Raw genomic sequence first — 16652 nt, forward strand, 5'->3', positions numbered from 1 at the left:
CGTTTTCGAAAACACTTAGCTACTTTCGTTTGGTTTGAAAATCTCACCTTTCCGTCTCACACCCAAGCTATAAAAGCTTAGCTACTCATGACGGAAAGTAAAAAATAAATGACGRAARGTAAAGACATAAATGTAAATTGCGTAAAGTAAATGACAATAAAATAAATGACGGAAATGTAAATGACGATAAAATAAATGACGGGAATGTAAATGACGAGAATGTAAATAGCGGAAAATAAATGACGGAATGTAAATGACGAGAAAATAAATAACGGAATGTAAATAACGGAAAGCAAATAACGGGAAAATAAAAGACAATAAAGTAAATAAAGAAGAAGATGAAGATGAACTTGAAATCTTAAAGAACTTGAAGAACACTCTAGGAGAGGGTTTAAAACAAAAGAAAGAAAAGTTGGGAGAAAAGAGAAGGAAGATTAGAGAGAATCCAATGGATGATGGATTAAAAAGTGTGTGAAATATGGTGGCCCTAGCCTCCTATTTATACCCAAAATGGGCACTAAAAGACAAAAGAACTAAGCTTGGAGGCTAAGTTTACCAACACTAGTTACATTACAACAAAAGCTTTAACTAAAAAGTACAACCCTTAACCAAAGTTCAACTAAAAAGTACAAAAGCTTAACTAGAGAGTACATAAGCTTAACTAAAGAGTACAACTGATTTTCTACTAAAAATCCAGCCACTTTACAGTTGTATTCCACCTTCAAAAAGCCAACGTCTTGTTCATTAAGTCCTCCAAAAAGTCGTGCATGACCCAGGTCAACGCTGCACCAATGCTGTAGCATTTGCTGTTTTCACAAAAACTCTCAATTAGCTTCAATTTTGCATGCCATCAAGTTAACCACAACATTTAGCTTCATAATAACAAAAGTATAAAGAAATAAATGAAAATGACTCAATTTAGGAATGAAAAGAAATTATTGTAACTAAAAAATCCTAAAAAAAGCGCGTTATGTGTTAAATTCTCAACACATATCAGTGGCATTTCAAGGAGAGGTGTTTTTTGGGATAATGGTGACATATCAAGGAGAGGTGTACCTTTGGATATAAGGGGGGCAACTGTGTGTGGATATTATAGCTCTTGCTATTATGTCTTTTAAGACTATAAGATATTTGAGTTCTTACTTTTTTGTGATTTGAGAACTCAAAGATGTTGTTCTTATTAGAAATGATAGTATTGACGTTATTGAGAAGGGGAAAAYTGGGCCTATGGCCATTGGTGTTGGTTAAAAGTGTTTTGGAACTAAATGTTCATTTTTATGAGGAATCAGAGGGGCTCTGGTTGGTCCTCACTATAGAAACAGAGAATTCTGGTTATTGATTTGAGAAAGGTGCAAGTTCGTACTAAATGAATTAGTAGGACCAGAAGCTTTGTATCTACTGATAAGAGCTTCTGTGTCAAAATCATATTTTTAAAAAAGAATTTTTTTATACTAAAATATCTTTTATGAAAAATAAACCAGAGGAGCTCTGGTTGGCTTACACGTTGAACCAAAGGCTCTGGTTGGACATGTCTATTGGACCAGAAGCTCTGGTTAGTACAACCAGAGGCTCTGGTTGAATAGAAACTCTCTTTTAACCACTTCTTTTATAAAAAGAGTCATCTTATTAGTTGTAAGTATTAGTCAATGAATTTTATGAGAAACTACTTGAGCAAGGGGCTCTGGTTAGTATAACAAGAGGCTCTGGTCAAAAGGGCAGAAGCTCTGATAGAAGGACCAGAGGGGCTCTGGTTTTGTTTTCTTGAAATATATTCCAAGTAAGGTTTGGTACCAAAGGCCCGATGGACCGAAACAAAATATGATTTTTAGTATTTTGCTATATGAGATGAATTATTTGAAATAAATGTTTTGGTGATTTTCACATTGCATTACTTAAAAGGGATTCTCACTAGACAATTCATGTCTAACCCTCATTTTGTGTTTTCAAAATATGTGTGCAGGTAATGATAAATAAGGGAAAAAACATTCTGTGAATTATTTCACTATGAGCTTAAGCTATATGTAGATCTTATTTAGCCATATTTGAAGTAGAGATATAGAAATACAAGAGCATGTATTTTTTGGAATTTTTGAGATGTATATTTTAGTCTCTTGTATTATGGATCTATGTAGGGAAAACATGTATTCTGTGTTTAAAATATGTGTTATATGCAATGTATGGATTTGGGGGTGTTATAGAGTTGGTATCAGAACCTGAGTTTAAGGGATTTAGGTATTCACATGCATGATACCTAGACTTAAACCATTGCATTGCATATTAGGGTCCCAGACATAGTTAGCACCTTTGGAATAAATATGATAAGTTAAGAGATTAGTGTGTAAGGTATTTTCGGATTACATCTGGCCAATGTAATTTTGAATCTACAGGTACATAACTGAACTTGGACACTTTATTATATTTGGGAATGTGAAAATATGTGTATTAACTTTGTTATCTACAGATGGCTAGTAGATCAAGAAGGTCAGAAAGGATCACCCGCCCCAATGAAGAAGAATCCCCTGTTGCTCCTATTGGCACCTCTGAGGACAGAAGTAGAAGCAGAGGTAGAGGCAGAGGTAGGGGACAGACCAGAGGCAGAATAAGCCAGCCAGAAATCAATATGAATGAGGCATAATCAAACTCTGAAAATATGAATCAAGAACAGATGTCTCACCCAGAATATGTAACAAAAGACATGTTAGCTGAAGAAATGGGAAAGCTAAGGGAAACCTTGACTTCTATTTTGAGGAATCCTGCCAGAATAGAGACAAGCATAATTGAAGTTACTCTATCGGTTCCAATTCTCAATAATAAGGAAGGAGATATAAAGATGTTTCTAACTTGCAAACCACCAACCTTCTCGGGAGAAAGAGATCCAATTAAAGCTATGTGTTGGATCAAAGAGATAGAGTCTGTGTTCAATACCATCCGATGTGCAGAAACAGATAAAATCAGTTTTGTAGTCTCGGTGTTGAAATCAAATGAGTTATTTTGGTAGGAAGTAGAATCCTTAGCCATAACAGATATTTTGCAAACTATGACATGGCTAGAGTTTATCAACAGATTCAAGGAGCAGTTTTGCACAAAAGCTGCCATTAGACAAATGAAAGAAGACTTTCTAAAATTGGAACAAGGAAACAGAACTATGAGGGAATATACAGAGAAATTCATCAAATATTCAACATTTGCAGAACATTATATTTCCTCGGAATCTAGATAAGTAGAAAGGTATATTTGGGGATTGAAACCATCAATCTGGGAATTTGTCATAGCCATGAATCCAGCTACATTTTCATTAACCGTTGACGCAACAGAGGTAACAAAAAGAAACAAGAACAGACAAGAAGAAGGGAAAATAATAGAAAAGAGGAAACAGGAAGGTCCATCAACCGAATACAGAGGACCAAAAGTTGTAAAGCATGGAAACAGGCCCATACAACGATTCAATGAAAGGACTTGTCCCCGATGTCATCAAATTCATCAGGAAGAATGCAAGATTGAACTAAGGAAATGTTATAAATGTGGTGAAACAGGTCATTTGTCGAATGTTTGCCCAACAGTAAAAAGGTGTTCTAATTGTAATTCTTCATATCACCTCAGACCAAATTGTCCACAATTGAAAGCCCCATAGTTAACCATGGGCAGTGATAAACATGTTTTATTACATGCTTAAAGTACCCTTTTCCTTTGTTTAATAGGTATATCTTTCTAGTTTATCCCAACCTTGAGTCATTTTTACTTCCTTATTTTTCATTTATTATGTTTGGAGCTAAATATGGTGATGGATTTGTTTTTACAACAATTTGGGAGTAGATGACATTTTTGGACTCACAAATACTGCACTATGATGCTGCAGCATTCCAGCAGCATTGATCTGATCCGGTTTGGCTGTTTGGAGAAGTGCTTATTAGTTCAACCATTTTCTTGAAGGAAGTCTTAGCTGAAGGAACCGTCGTTTTTGCCCTCAAACAGCTGGTGAAAAGAGTTGGAGAAGACTTTTTGGGATGACATTTTGTGATGGAGTTGATGCCTCCTTTCCTTGTCTCTTCATGTGTACTTTCATCCCTTTTTATGTTTTTGTCTTTAGTTGAATTGTGGGTATAAAAGAGAGCCTTAGGTTGCCTCTTTAGAACCACTCCTGGACACTTGATCTTCCATCTTTTGCTCCAAAACACTCTCAAACTCTAAGTTTATATTTATGCAAGCTTTTAAGTTTTTATTTAAATATTGTTCTTCGTCTTAAAGGGCTATAGCATTAGCAGTCTTTATTTATTTACTTTTATTATCATTTACTTTCCGTCTTTACTTTATGTCATTTATATCCAGTCATTTACATTTCAGTTATTTACATTCATGTTTTTACTTTATGTCATTTACTTTCCTAATGAGTAGCTAATTCCATTAGCTCGGGTGTAGGGTAAAGGGTGAAATGTTAAACCAAATGAAAGTGGACATTGTTTCACAATAACAATGTTCCACTATTTCATTCAAGTTTTATAAAACCAAGCACACTTCTTGACGAGTTGATCACTTTGAAAGTGTTAAAGTGCCATTGACTTAGAGATAAGCCATGATAAGCACGTCAGCTTGAATGATATAAGAGGTAGACTTGAGAAAGTTACCGACAAGGAGACTTGTCATTTATGTTTTTCAAACTTAACTCCCGACGGGTTGGCCACTCTTTAAAAGTGTCAAAGTGTGATAGATTCAGATATGAACTATCAAGAACACGCTAACTTGAATGATATGGGAATTAGCTCGAAAGAGTGATTTTTAACAAAGATTTTTGTTTAGCCATATATCTTGAAGACACCATTTTGCTACTATCCCTAGTCTGAACACCACATAGAGATATGGGTTCTAAGCTATAATATAGTGCAAAGGTGAAGTTCGAGAGGAATACCTTCAAGATAGATGGTGGAACTAGTTCTTCTACAGCTTTGTCTGCTGGATTTTGTGTTTACGTTTCACCTCAAGTCTTACACCCGTGCTACCTTTATTATTCTATTATTTTTATCTGTGCTAACTCAGAATCAACCTGAAGTTTTCATTTTCGTCATCTGAAATCTTTTCTTTTATAGAACTCTTATTAAACTTTTGCTACAATCTCCGTGGACGATAATCCGGTACTTGTACCACTTTATTACTTGGAAAGACGATGTGGAGCCATATTGTATACTTGCTTTGTGGCCTAATTTTATTAGTCTAAAGGTGTTAGTAATAGCCCGACCAAGTTTTTGGTGCCGTTGCCGGGGATTGGCAAGTTAAAATTTTCTTTTGAGTAAAGTAAAAGATTTGATTTTTCTAGTACCGTTTTAATCWTCTTGAAAGTGGTGTATGCCAAGAACACATCGCGGGGAATTTTTCGAAATTGATCCAGATATTGAGAGAACGTTTCACCATAGAAATTAGAAGGAGGGCTCAAAGAGAATTTCAGGCTCTACTCTTTCCCAACATGGAGTTACCTCCTCCCATCATTCCGGAAATACCACATTTGGAAAACCAACCGCCAGTTTTTGGGCAAATACCACCGTTCCCAAATTTTCAACAAGGACACCAAGGACACCCACATAATGATAATGATAATAATTTGGACACATAATCGGACCATAATGAGCAACAAAGGGCACATACTCCAAACATCATTAATCTGGCAAATTCCAAAAATGGAAGGATCATGGATTATGCTATCCCCGATTTTGAGTAATTAAATTCTAGGATAGTTAGACCACATATGACCACTCTCCATTTAGAACTAAAATCGATAATGTTTCACATGTTGCAAACTAATGGCCAATTTGCTAGACTGCCCTCAGAGGACCCACATTCTCACTTAAAATCTTTTATGAAAATCACAGATGTCTTCCTGATCCCGGGAGTGTCTAATGACGCTCTCAGACTTACTTTATTTTCATTTTCATTATTGGATCGGGCAAAAGCATGGTTTAACTCTTTAACACCGGGATCTGTGCCGTCATGGAGTAACATGGCAGAATATTTTTTGCAAAAATATTTTCCACCAACAAGGAACGCTAAGTCCAGAAACGAAATATGTCTTTTTAAACAATTGGATGATGAAGCTGTTCCTGACGCGTGGGAAAGGTTTAAAGAGCTGTTGAGGAAATGCCCATACCATGGCATTCCGTACTGTATTCAACTTGAGACGTTTTACAATGGGTTAAGTCCCATGGCAAAACAAATGCTCGATGCGACTGTAGGCGGAGCCTTTACAGCCAATACCTATAATGAGGGATATGAGATCCTAGAAAAGATATCAGCAAACAATGGGCATTGGGATGACCCACGTGCCCAACCACAGAAAAACACTGCTGGAATACGTGAGGTGGATGCATATACTGCATTAACAGCTCAGCTCACCTCCATGACCAATTTGTTGAAAAATTTAACTTCTGGTCAGGGAGTACAGCAAGCTGCTAACACATCTGTTCCAACAGTCCTATCTGTGCAATGTGTGTGCTGCGGTGGGGAGCATTCATATGAACATTGTATCATAATTCTGAATCAGTAAATTATGTTCAAAACAGATCTAATCCCTACTCTAACTCATATAATGCTAGTTGGAGACAGCACCCGAACTTTTCTTGGACCAGTCCAAGTCTTAATCCACCAGTCCATAAACAACAAGGAACTTCTAATTTCCAACCACAGCATCATGCAAACAGTTCTAACTCTCAGAACCACCAACCAAGTTTTCAAAATTCTCAACCACATTTTCAGAACAAACCTCCTCCACAGGCAGAATCATCATCTTCTTTGGAAGCAATGATCAAAGGGCTTTTAGCACATGCTCAAGCCCAAAATCAAGCTCTGATTAATCAACAAAGTGTTGCCACCAGGAATTTAGAGACGCAGGTTAGTCAACTTGCACTTAACCAAAGCAGTCGAGCCATTGGGATCTTTCCCAGTAATACAGAAGTCCCTAGAGATCTAGGAAAGGAGCATGTGAAAGTAGTGACTCTTAGGAGTGGAAAGGAGTTGACAGAGAAAGTGCAGAAAGATAGTACGCCAAGACTGTCAGAAACTAGTAATCCGGTATTGGTCCCTCTCAAAGAAGGACCGGTCCCACCTCTAGAAAAGCAACCATCTGAGACCACCACTCTTGTTCCCCTAGATCAGATTTCCCTTTACTTTTTCCAGAAGAAACTCTAAAGAAGTCAGAAGAAATTGAGGTTGTAGAAACCCCTAAGCTTGATACTAAGATTCCACCAGAACCACCAAAGAGCACCACAAAGACTCAGGACATTCAAAACCTATCTTGCTCAACACCTCCAAGTAAGAATGTGATAAAACCAATTCCTCCTTATGTTCCTTACCCCCAGAGGTTGAGGAATCAGAAAGAGGAATTGCATTTTAAGAAATTATTGGATGTGTTCAAAGAATTGCACATCAACATACCCCTTGTTGAGGCAATTGAGCAGATGCTTAGTTATGCTAAGTTTCTGAAGGACATCTTAAGCAAGAAGAAGAAGTTGAGTGAGTATAAGACTGTAGCTCTTACCGAAGGATGTAGTGCGCTTTTGACCAATAGCATTCCCCCTAAGCTTAAAGATCCAGGGAGTTTTACCATTCATTGTTCAATAGGAGGGAAGGAGATAGGGAAAGCCCTATGTGACTTAGGAGCTAGTATTAACCTCATGCCTTTGTCTGTCTTTAAAACCTTAGGCATAGGAGAGGCTAGACCTACCACAGTTACACTCCAGCTAGCAAATAAGTCCATTGCATACCCTAAGGGAAAGATAGAAGATGTGTTGGTATAGGTTGATAAGTTCATATTTCCGGCAGATTTTATCATATTATACTTCGAGGCTGATAAGGACATTTCGATTATTTTAGGAAGACCTTTCTTAGCCACTAGAAGAACTTTGATAGATGTCCAGAAAGGAGAGTTGACCATGAGGCTTCAAGACCAAAAGGTCACATTTAATGTCTTCAACTCCTTAAAATACCTTGATTATCTGGACGAGTGTTCGGGCATAGCTGAAATAGAAGAAGAGGTTGTTGAGGAAGGAATTCAGGAAAATATTAGGTTGGAAGAAGAGAGTGTAGAGGAATTAGAAGAAGAGATTGTTGAGGAAGTAGAGGCAATAGGAAATGATTTTATGCCAGTAGAGGTGTCAGCTTTTGAACTTTTGGAGAATAATGAGCAAAAAAGACTTCACCGCGTCCATAGTATCACCACCAGACCTAGAGTTAAAGAAACTCCCATCCCATCTGAAATATGTTTTTTTAGGAGAAGAAGGCAAATTGTCTGTCATTATTTCATCTACCATACACTTGCATCAAGAGAAGAAACTTGTAGATATGTTGAAAATACACAAAAAGGCTTTAGGATGGACCATTGCTGACCTTGAAGGGATTAGTCCCTCAATTTGTCAACATAAGATCATCTTAGAGGACAAAAATTTCACATCCATAGAACCTCAAACAAGGCTGATGTCATGAAAGAGGTAGTAAAAAAGGAAATTTTGAAATGGTTAGATGCAGGAATTATCTTCCCGATAGCCAGTAGTTCTTGGGTTAGTCCGGTCTAGTATGTTCCCAAGAAAGGAGGGTTCACAGTCATCACAAATGAGAAAAATGAACTCATCCCTGCCAGAGTTATCTTCGGTTGGAGAATATGCATGGACTATAGGAAACTGAACAAGGCTACTCACAAAGACCATTTTCCACTACCTTTCATTGATCAAATGTTGGACAGATTAGCCGGCAAAGAGTACTATTGTTTCTTAGATGGCTATTCAGGTTACAATCAGATAGCTATTTCTCTTGAGGACCAGGAAAAGACCACCTTCACCTGTCCTTATGGCACTTTTGCTTTCAGAAGAATGCTATTTGGACTGTGCAATGCTCCTGCCACCTTTCGGAGGTGTATGATGTCCATATTTTCTGATATGCTTAAAAAATCCATTGAAATCTTTATGGATGATTTTTCTGTATATGGGTCATCTTTTGACAATTGTTTAAATAATTTGAAAAAGAGCTTGGAAAGGTGTGTGAAAACTGATTTGGTCCTAAACTGGGAGAAGTGTCATTTCATGGTTAAGGAAGGAATTGTTTTGGGACATTTAATCTCTAAAAAAGGAGTGGATGTAGATAAAGCAAAACTCGAAGTTATTGAAAAACTACCAGAACCTACCACTGTTAAAGGAATCAGAAGTTTTTTGGGTCATGCAGGATTTTAAAGAAGATTCATAAAGGATTTTTCAAAAATTTCAAAACCTTTATGTTTACTCTTACAACATGACCAAAAATTTGATTTTAATGATGAATGTAGAAATGCATTCAAAACTTTGAAGAAAGTCCTCATTACTTCACTAGTGGTAGCTGCTCTGGATTGGAACAAACCTTTTGAGATCATGTGTGATGCAAGCGATTGGGCGGTTGGTGCTGTTTTAGGTCAGAGAAGAGAGAAGGTGTTTCATTGAATTTATTACGCAAGTAAAATTTTGAATGAGGCATAGATAAACTACACCACCACGGAAAAAGAATTATTGGCCGTAGTATTTGCATTTGAGAGATTTAGATGATACTTAATGGGGACTAAAGTGATTGTGCATACTGATCATGCATCCATCAAATATTTGATCTCAAAGAAGGATGCAAAGCCTAGGTTGATAAGGTGGGTGTTGTTTTTACAGGAATTTGACTTGGAAATACGTGATAGGAAGGGTGTGGAGAATCAGGAAGCAGACCATTTATCTAGGTTAGAGAAACCAGAGACAGGGGGAGGTGACATCATATAGAACTTCCCGGATGAGAGAATCTTGATGGTGTAACAACAAAAGGCACATTGGTTTGCGGATATAGCAAACTTCTTAGCTTGTGGCATCAAACCATCTGAATATTCAAGCCACATGCTTAAGAAATTTTTTCATGATGTCAAATCTTATTTTTGGGATGACCCTTTTTTATTCAAACTTGGTGCAGATCAGCTTTTGAGAAGGTGTATTCCTGAATATGAGGTGGCATAAGTTTTGTATCAATGTCATCAAGCTCCTTATGGAGGACAGAGAACTGCTGCCAAAGTCCTACAGTCTGGTTTCTATTGGCCTACTCTCTTCAAGGATTCCCATAACTTTGCACAAAGGTGCAATGAATGCCAAATGAGTGGTTCCATTTCTAAAAGAAATGAAATGCCACTACATGGGATCCTAGAAGTTAAGTTATTTAATGTTTGGGGAATAGATTTTATGGGTCCTTTCCCCCCATCAAATAACTGCCAATACATACTGGTTGCTGTAGATTATGTCTCAAAATAGGTAGAAGCTGTGGCATGTGTTTCAAACGATGCCAAGACTGTGGTTAAGTTCCTTCAAAAGCAAATTTTTACACGATTTGGTACCCCCAGAGCCTTAATAAGTGATGAGGGTACCCACTTTATAAATAATTTGTTAAATGGAGTTCTTACAAAATATAATGTTAACCACAAAGTAGCCACAACTTATCACCTACAGACAAATGGCTTAGCAGAGTTGTCCAACAGAGAAATAAAAAGTATTTTGGAAAAAGTTGTCAAGCCTAATAGGAAGGATTGGACAATTAAACTAGATGATGCTTTATGGGCGTACAGAACCGCTTACAAAACACCAATTGGTATGTCCCGATACAAGCTAGTCTATGGCAAGACTTGTCATCTTCCGTTAGAGCTTGAGCATAAAGCATATTAGGCCATAAAAGAATTAAATTTTTCTTTAAAAGATGCTGGTTTGAAAAGGAAGTTACAACTCTGTGAACTGGATGAACATAGGCTGTTGTCCTATGAAAATGCCAAGCTCTATAAAGAGAAAACTAAAAGTTGGCATGACAAGAGAATACAACACAGAGAGTTGAGAGAAGGCCAACATGTGCTTTTATTTAATTCTAGACTGAAGTTATTCCCTGGAAAACTTAAGTCTAGATGGTCTGGGCCTTTTCTTGTTTTTAAAGTATACCCTTATGGAGCAGTGGACTTGGTAAACCCGGAAGATAACTCTATTTTCAAGGTAAATGGCCAACGGGTAAAAGTGTTCCATGATCCGGCAGCAGTCTCAGAACAACACTCTGAAAGCTGTGCTGCCCCTTGCTAAAAATCTCAAAAATCCCCCTTGGACTTCTTAAAAGTCCACATTTGTTTGTGAATAAGTTTTAATTTCATAGGTTGTTTATGTTTTAAAGTTTTTGAGGTTTAGTGTGATTTTGAATACAAATAGGTGAACTGCTCATAATGCTGTAGCATTCTAGCCCTGCAGTTTTTTGTGTGAAATGGGAAAAGTAGGTTGAGCCTTTTTTTTTAAATTTTTCTTAAAAAAGATTGTTTTTGTGGTGTTTGGGAAGTTTGGCGCCTAGTTTTTGAAAAGAAAAAAGAGGAAGAGAAATGGGTTAAGGATAAATACAAAGTATGGGTCTAAGGTAGTACAAAGGAGTACAAGGTACACTACATCACCTCTTACACCATCATCACCTACCTTTTCAGTCAAGGGTGAAAATTGTCACTTATCAAAATAGTTGAGGTCAAAATGTCACAGTGTGAAAGGTTGGGGTTTGAGGGTTGTGTCTCAATTAATGAGGGTGCTTTAATTCTTAATGACCATGTACTTGGTTTATGAAAACCGTCGACCATAACCCCATAAACACACTAATTGCTTCAAAAAAGCATCATTAACTGTCACCTTTTCTTAAACCACCCTTTCAATCACCCCCACTCTTCCCTCCTTTACTCTTCCCATCACTCTAAGAAATCACCACCTTCACCGCCCTAAACATCACCATTGCCGCAGCCTATTGTCACATACCACCCCCTCTATTTTTTCTCTCTCCATCTTCATTCATTTGCTTTCTCCACCATGGCTAGAGTCAAGAGAACTGCTGTTCGACCTCCACCAAGGGCATCTGCTTAAAGAAGTAATCATAGGAGGGCTGCTGTTCTACCATCAAATGAAGAACCAGAGTTGGTAGAACTTAGTAAAAACAGTTCTTCTCCATCATTGAATGAAGAAGAGGCTGTTTCTACTCCTCCATACCCGGCTATCCCTTCATCTTCTACTATGGCAGAACATCCAATGCAAGAATCAAGCCAAAGAAGGGTGCAAATCAATGATCTCAATGAACCTCCTGTGGATGAACCTGAGCATGACATTGAGGTAATATTCAACCCTACTGTCATTGTGGAAGATTATGTAACATCTGATTCTGAAGATGATGCCACTAAGGCAGTAGACTTAGGAAGGGTTCATTTGCTTCCTTGGAATGATAAAACCACTCATGCCCCTATTCAAGAACATGTTGAGGCCACACCTCAAAGAAAGAACTTTGAGGTCATTGATGATATCTTGGCCAAAATGGGGTAGACCCTTCTAAACAGGGGACTGAAGAACAGACCTCTATGGATGCTTTGTTAGGGGCTGTTGAGACTCTGGCCTCTTCTAGTCCCACTCAAAAGAAGCCTCCCTCTAAATAGAGGAAGGCTTTAGGAAAGAAGGCAGCCAAGAAAACCTCTCAAACCACTGGTCCTGCCCTCAAGAAGAAGAAGGTGGCTGCTGTTGCCAAAGGCAAGACAATAGCCTTGGAAAATTCTCCTAGAAGAACTATAAGATAGTCACAGAATGCTGCAGCATCCAAACAGCATCCTGCTGCCACTTCCTCCACTCCAGCAATCACAAAAAGATCCATGCTACCTTTAGAGGGTTTCAGTTCTGTCAAAGCCAAGGCTCTGTTTGAGAAATTCAAAGACAAGACTGCTTGGCCCAACAAAGGTTTTGATCAAAGAAGTGTGGAGGAATGCCCATTTATCAAGGAGGTAATTAGTAACTTAGGATGGCAAAGCTTCTGTGAGGTACATAGCTCTTACAATCTCTCACTCATTAAAGAGTTTTATGCTGAGGTTGCTGTTAGCAATTCTTGTATAATCAAGGTTAGAGGTGTACGCTTGTCCTTTGATGATGAGACATTGAACAATGTCTTAGGTCTCACCACTCACTTAAATTCAGACTTTGAGATCCTTAAGCACACTGCCTCTGAGTTTAAGCTTAATAAAATTTGTGAGGGAGTGGCAAGACCAGGCACCACATGGAAGCATCATTCAAAATTTTCACTTAGGGTCTTCAAGGCTGCCAATTTGACCCCAAATGCTAATGTATGGGTCAATTTTGTCAAGCACTCTCTGCACCCTACAACCCATGACAGTTCCCTTAATGTTGAAAGGATGGTCTTGCTGTATTGCATTCTAAAGGGGAAAATTATTAATGTGGGTGAGATATTACACAAGGCTATTGTGTATTGTGCTAATAGGACCCAAGGGAAGTTGTATCTCCCTGGGGTCATTGACATGTTGATGAAGAGTGAGGGAGTACCTGTTTTCAAGGAAGATGTCATCATCAAAGAAGGAGCAGAGAGGTCTATCATAGACTTAAAGGTTGTGTCAAGACTGAGGGAGAGGACAAGAAGAAGTACGGGACTTGTGGATTTGATGGGAATGATTCAGGACTTGCTGTCTCAAAATAACCACCTGATTGACAGCATGTTGAAACAAAGGTCTGAATCTTTGGAGAAGATGGATGAGCTGAAGACTGAGGTGAGGAAGCAGATTCTGAGAGGACAGAGGCAGGGGAAGAAAGAAATGAAAAATATGAAGAAAAAAATGGAGAAGATGGTAAGAAGATAGGAAAGAGGCTGAAAAGCCTAAAGGATGAGAACAGGAGACTGAATGAGGAGAACCAAAGGCTCAAGGATGCAGCCATGGATGCATCCATGGAACCTCATTCCACACAGCCTACTCCCTTGGAGTAGGACAAGTTCATTCATTCATCTTTAGCTTCCAAAATTTATTTTTAGTTTGAGTCTTGGGATAGTTTTCTTAATTTTTAGTTTTATTTTCATACTTGATTACATGATCATTGCTTATAATTTTGATAACATAGCCTAAATAAATTTGAGGGTAAATAGCCATTCACTTACTAATTGTGTTCTTGCTAAGAACTAGCATGTGTCTTTTCTTGAGCAAAATTCCACTCACACACCAATGCACAAAGGGGTATGATTTAGGCCATTCTTCATATATTACTCTCACAATAGCCACTTGTTGCCTTATACACACTATCCACCCAACATAGCCAATGAGGGCATTGTCAAAGTTCCTAGTTTGGGGGAGGGTATACCACAAAGGCCACAACTTCAATACCAAAAGAGCAAAGCTCTAAAGCCTTTGTGGGATCTATTTTGAAGCACAAAAATGTCGCATAGGGGTAATGTGCATGCTTTCATCATAAAGAGCACAAAGTGCCAAAAATTTTAAAAAAATTGAATGATGAAGCATAAAAAGAAAAAAAAGGCAAATTGAGAAAAGAAAATAGCCAAAAGAGAGGAAGACCTTAAACAAGTCCTATTGACCCTATCAAAAAGAGGTGTGTTGAGTTCATTAAAGAAAAGACTAGTGCTAGCATATGGTCATACATAAGAAGTAGGGTATGAATGGTTTGCTAAAAATTTATGAAGGGCTATGATGTTCATAATGATATGCTTTGTGTTGTGTGTGCACGTACTGCCTTGATCTTGTATACCTTACTATATTGAGTCCTTTCTAGTTGTCATTTGCTTGCTTGGGGACAAGCAACACTTTAAGTTTGGGGGTGTGATAAACATGTTTTATTACATGCTTAAAGTACCCTTTTCCTTTGTTTAATAGGTAGATCTTTCTAGTTTATCCCAACCTTGAGTCATTTTTACTTACTTATTTTCCATTTATTATGTTTGGAGCTAAATGTGGTGATGGATTTGTTTTTACAACAATTTGGGAGTAGATGACATTTTTTGACTCACAAATACTGCACTACTGCAGTATTCCAGCAGCATTGATCTGATCCGGTTTGGCTGTTTGGAGAAGTGCTTATTAGTTCAGCCATTTTCTTGAAGGAAGTCTTAGCTGAAGGAACCATCGTTTTTTCCCTCAAACAGCTGATGAAAAGAGTTGGAGAAGACTTTTTGGGATGACATTTTGTGATGGAGTTGATGCTTCCTTTCCTTGTCTCTTCATGTGTACTTTCACCCCTTTTTATGTTTTTGTCTTTAGTTGAATTGTGGGTATAAAAAAGAGCCTTGGGTTGCCTCTTTAGAACCACTCCTGGACACTTGATATATCCATCTTTTGCTCTGAAACACTCTCAAACTCTTAGTTTATATTTATGCAAGCTTTTAAGTTTTTATTTAAATATTGTTCTTCGTCTTAAAGTGCTGTAGCATTAGCAGTCTTTATTTATTTACTTTTATTATCATTTACTTTCCGTCTTTACTTTATGTCATTTATATTCAGTCATTTACATTTCAGTTATTTACATTCATGTTTTTACTTTATGTCATTTATTTATGTCATTAATTACTTTCCGTAATGAGTAGCTAATTCCATTAGCTCGGGTGTAGGGTAAAGGGTGAAATGTTAAATCAAATGAAAGTGGACGTTGTTTCGCAATAACAATGTTCCACTATTTCATTCAAGTTTTATAAAACCAAGCACACTTCTTGACGAGTTGATCACTTTGAAAGTGTTAAAGTGTCATGGACTTAGAGATAAGCCAAGATAAGCACGTCAGCTTGAATAATATAAGAGGTAGACTTGAGAAAGTTACCGACAAGAAGACTTGTCATTTATGTTTTTCAAACTTAACTCCCGACGGGTTGGTCACTCTTTAAAAGTGTCAAAGTGTGATAGATTCAGAGATGAACTATCAAGAACACGCCAACTTGAATGATATGGGAATCAGCTCGAAAGAGTGATTTTTAACAAAGATTTTTGTTTAGCTATATATCTTGAAGACACCATTTTGCTACTATCGCTGGTCTGAACATCACATAGAGATATGGGTGCTAAGCTATAATATAGTGCAAAGGTGAAGTCCGAGAGGAATACCTTCAAGATAGGTGGTGGAACTAGTTCTTCTACAGCTTTGTCTGCTGTATTTTGTGTTTACGTTTCACCCCAAGTCTTACATCCGTGCTACCTTTATTATTCTATTATTTTTATCTGTGCTAACTCAGAATCAACCTGAAGTCTTCATTTTCGTCATCTGAAATCTTTTCTTTTATTGGACTCTTATTAAACTTACAATCTCCGTGGACGATAATTCGGTACTTGTACCACTTTATTACTTGGAAAGACGATGTGGAGCCATATTGTATACTTGCTTTGTGACCCAATTTTATTAGTCTAAAGGTGTTAGTAATAGCCCGACCAGGCAGCAATACATCGACAGGCCGAGGAAGACCAAATTTGGGCAGAGGAACAATGGGTGGGGCGCGGGGTCGATCTTTTCAAATGACCAAACATGAAGCGGAAACTACACCCGATGTGGTAACAGGTACGTTTTTCGTGAACTCCTTACATGCTAAAGTGTTATTTGACTCGGGTGCAAACTTCTCGTTTGTATCCCCATCATTTGCCTTATATGCTCAAATGAAATATGTACCACTTGACGATAAGTTAATAGTTGATACTGCTAATGGTCAAGTATCTGTGAATTATGTGTTTAAAAACTGCATTATCATGATTGAGGGATGTGAGCTACCCATCAGATTATTTCCCATGCCTATGAAAGATTTCGATGTAGTAGTGGGAATGAATTGGTTAGATGAGAATCAGGCCAACATTGTTTGTGATAAGAAGA

The 16652-nt window shown here is 37.7% G+C and overlaps 1 non-coding gene across 1 annotated transcript; it reads right to left on the reverse strand.

Annotated features, from left to right (window-relative positions):
* Positions 1–6034: 6034 nt before the first annotated feature.
* On the reverse strand, positions 6035–6141 carry LOC112501666. The gene has a single exon (XR_003067546.1). It is a non-coding gene; the product is annotated as a small nucleolar RNA R71 (small nucleolar RNA).
* Between the last annotated feature and the right edge of the window lie 10511 nt (positions 6142–16652).

Source organism: Cynara cardunculus, unplaced genomic scaffold, assembly GCF_001531365.2.
Source record: "Cynara cardunculus var. scolymus isolate 2C unplaced genomic scaffold, CcrdV1 Un_Scaffold_407, whole genome shotgun sequence".
NCBI classification, from domain to species: domain Eukaryota; kingdom Viridiplantae; phylum Streptophyta; class Magnoliopsida; order Asterales; family Asteraceae; genus Cynara; species Cynara cardunculus.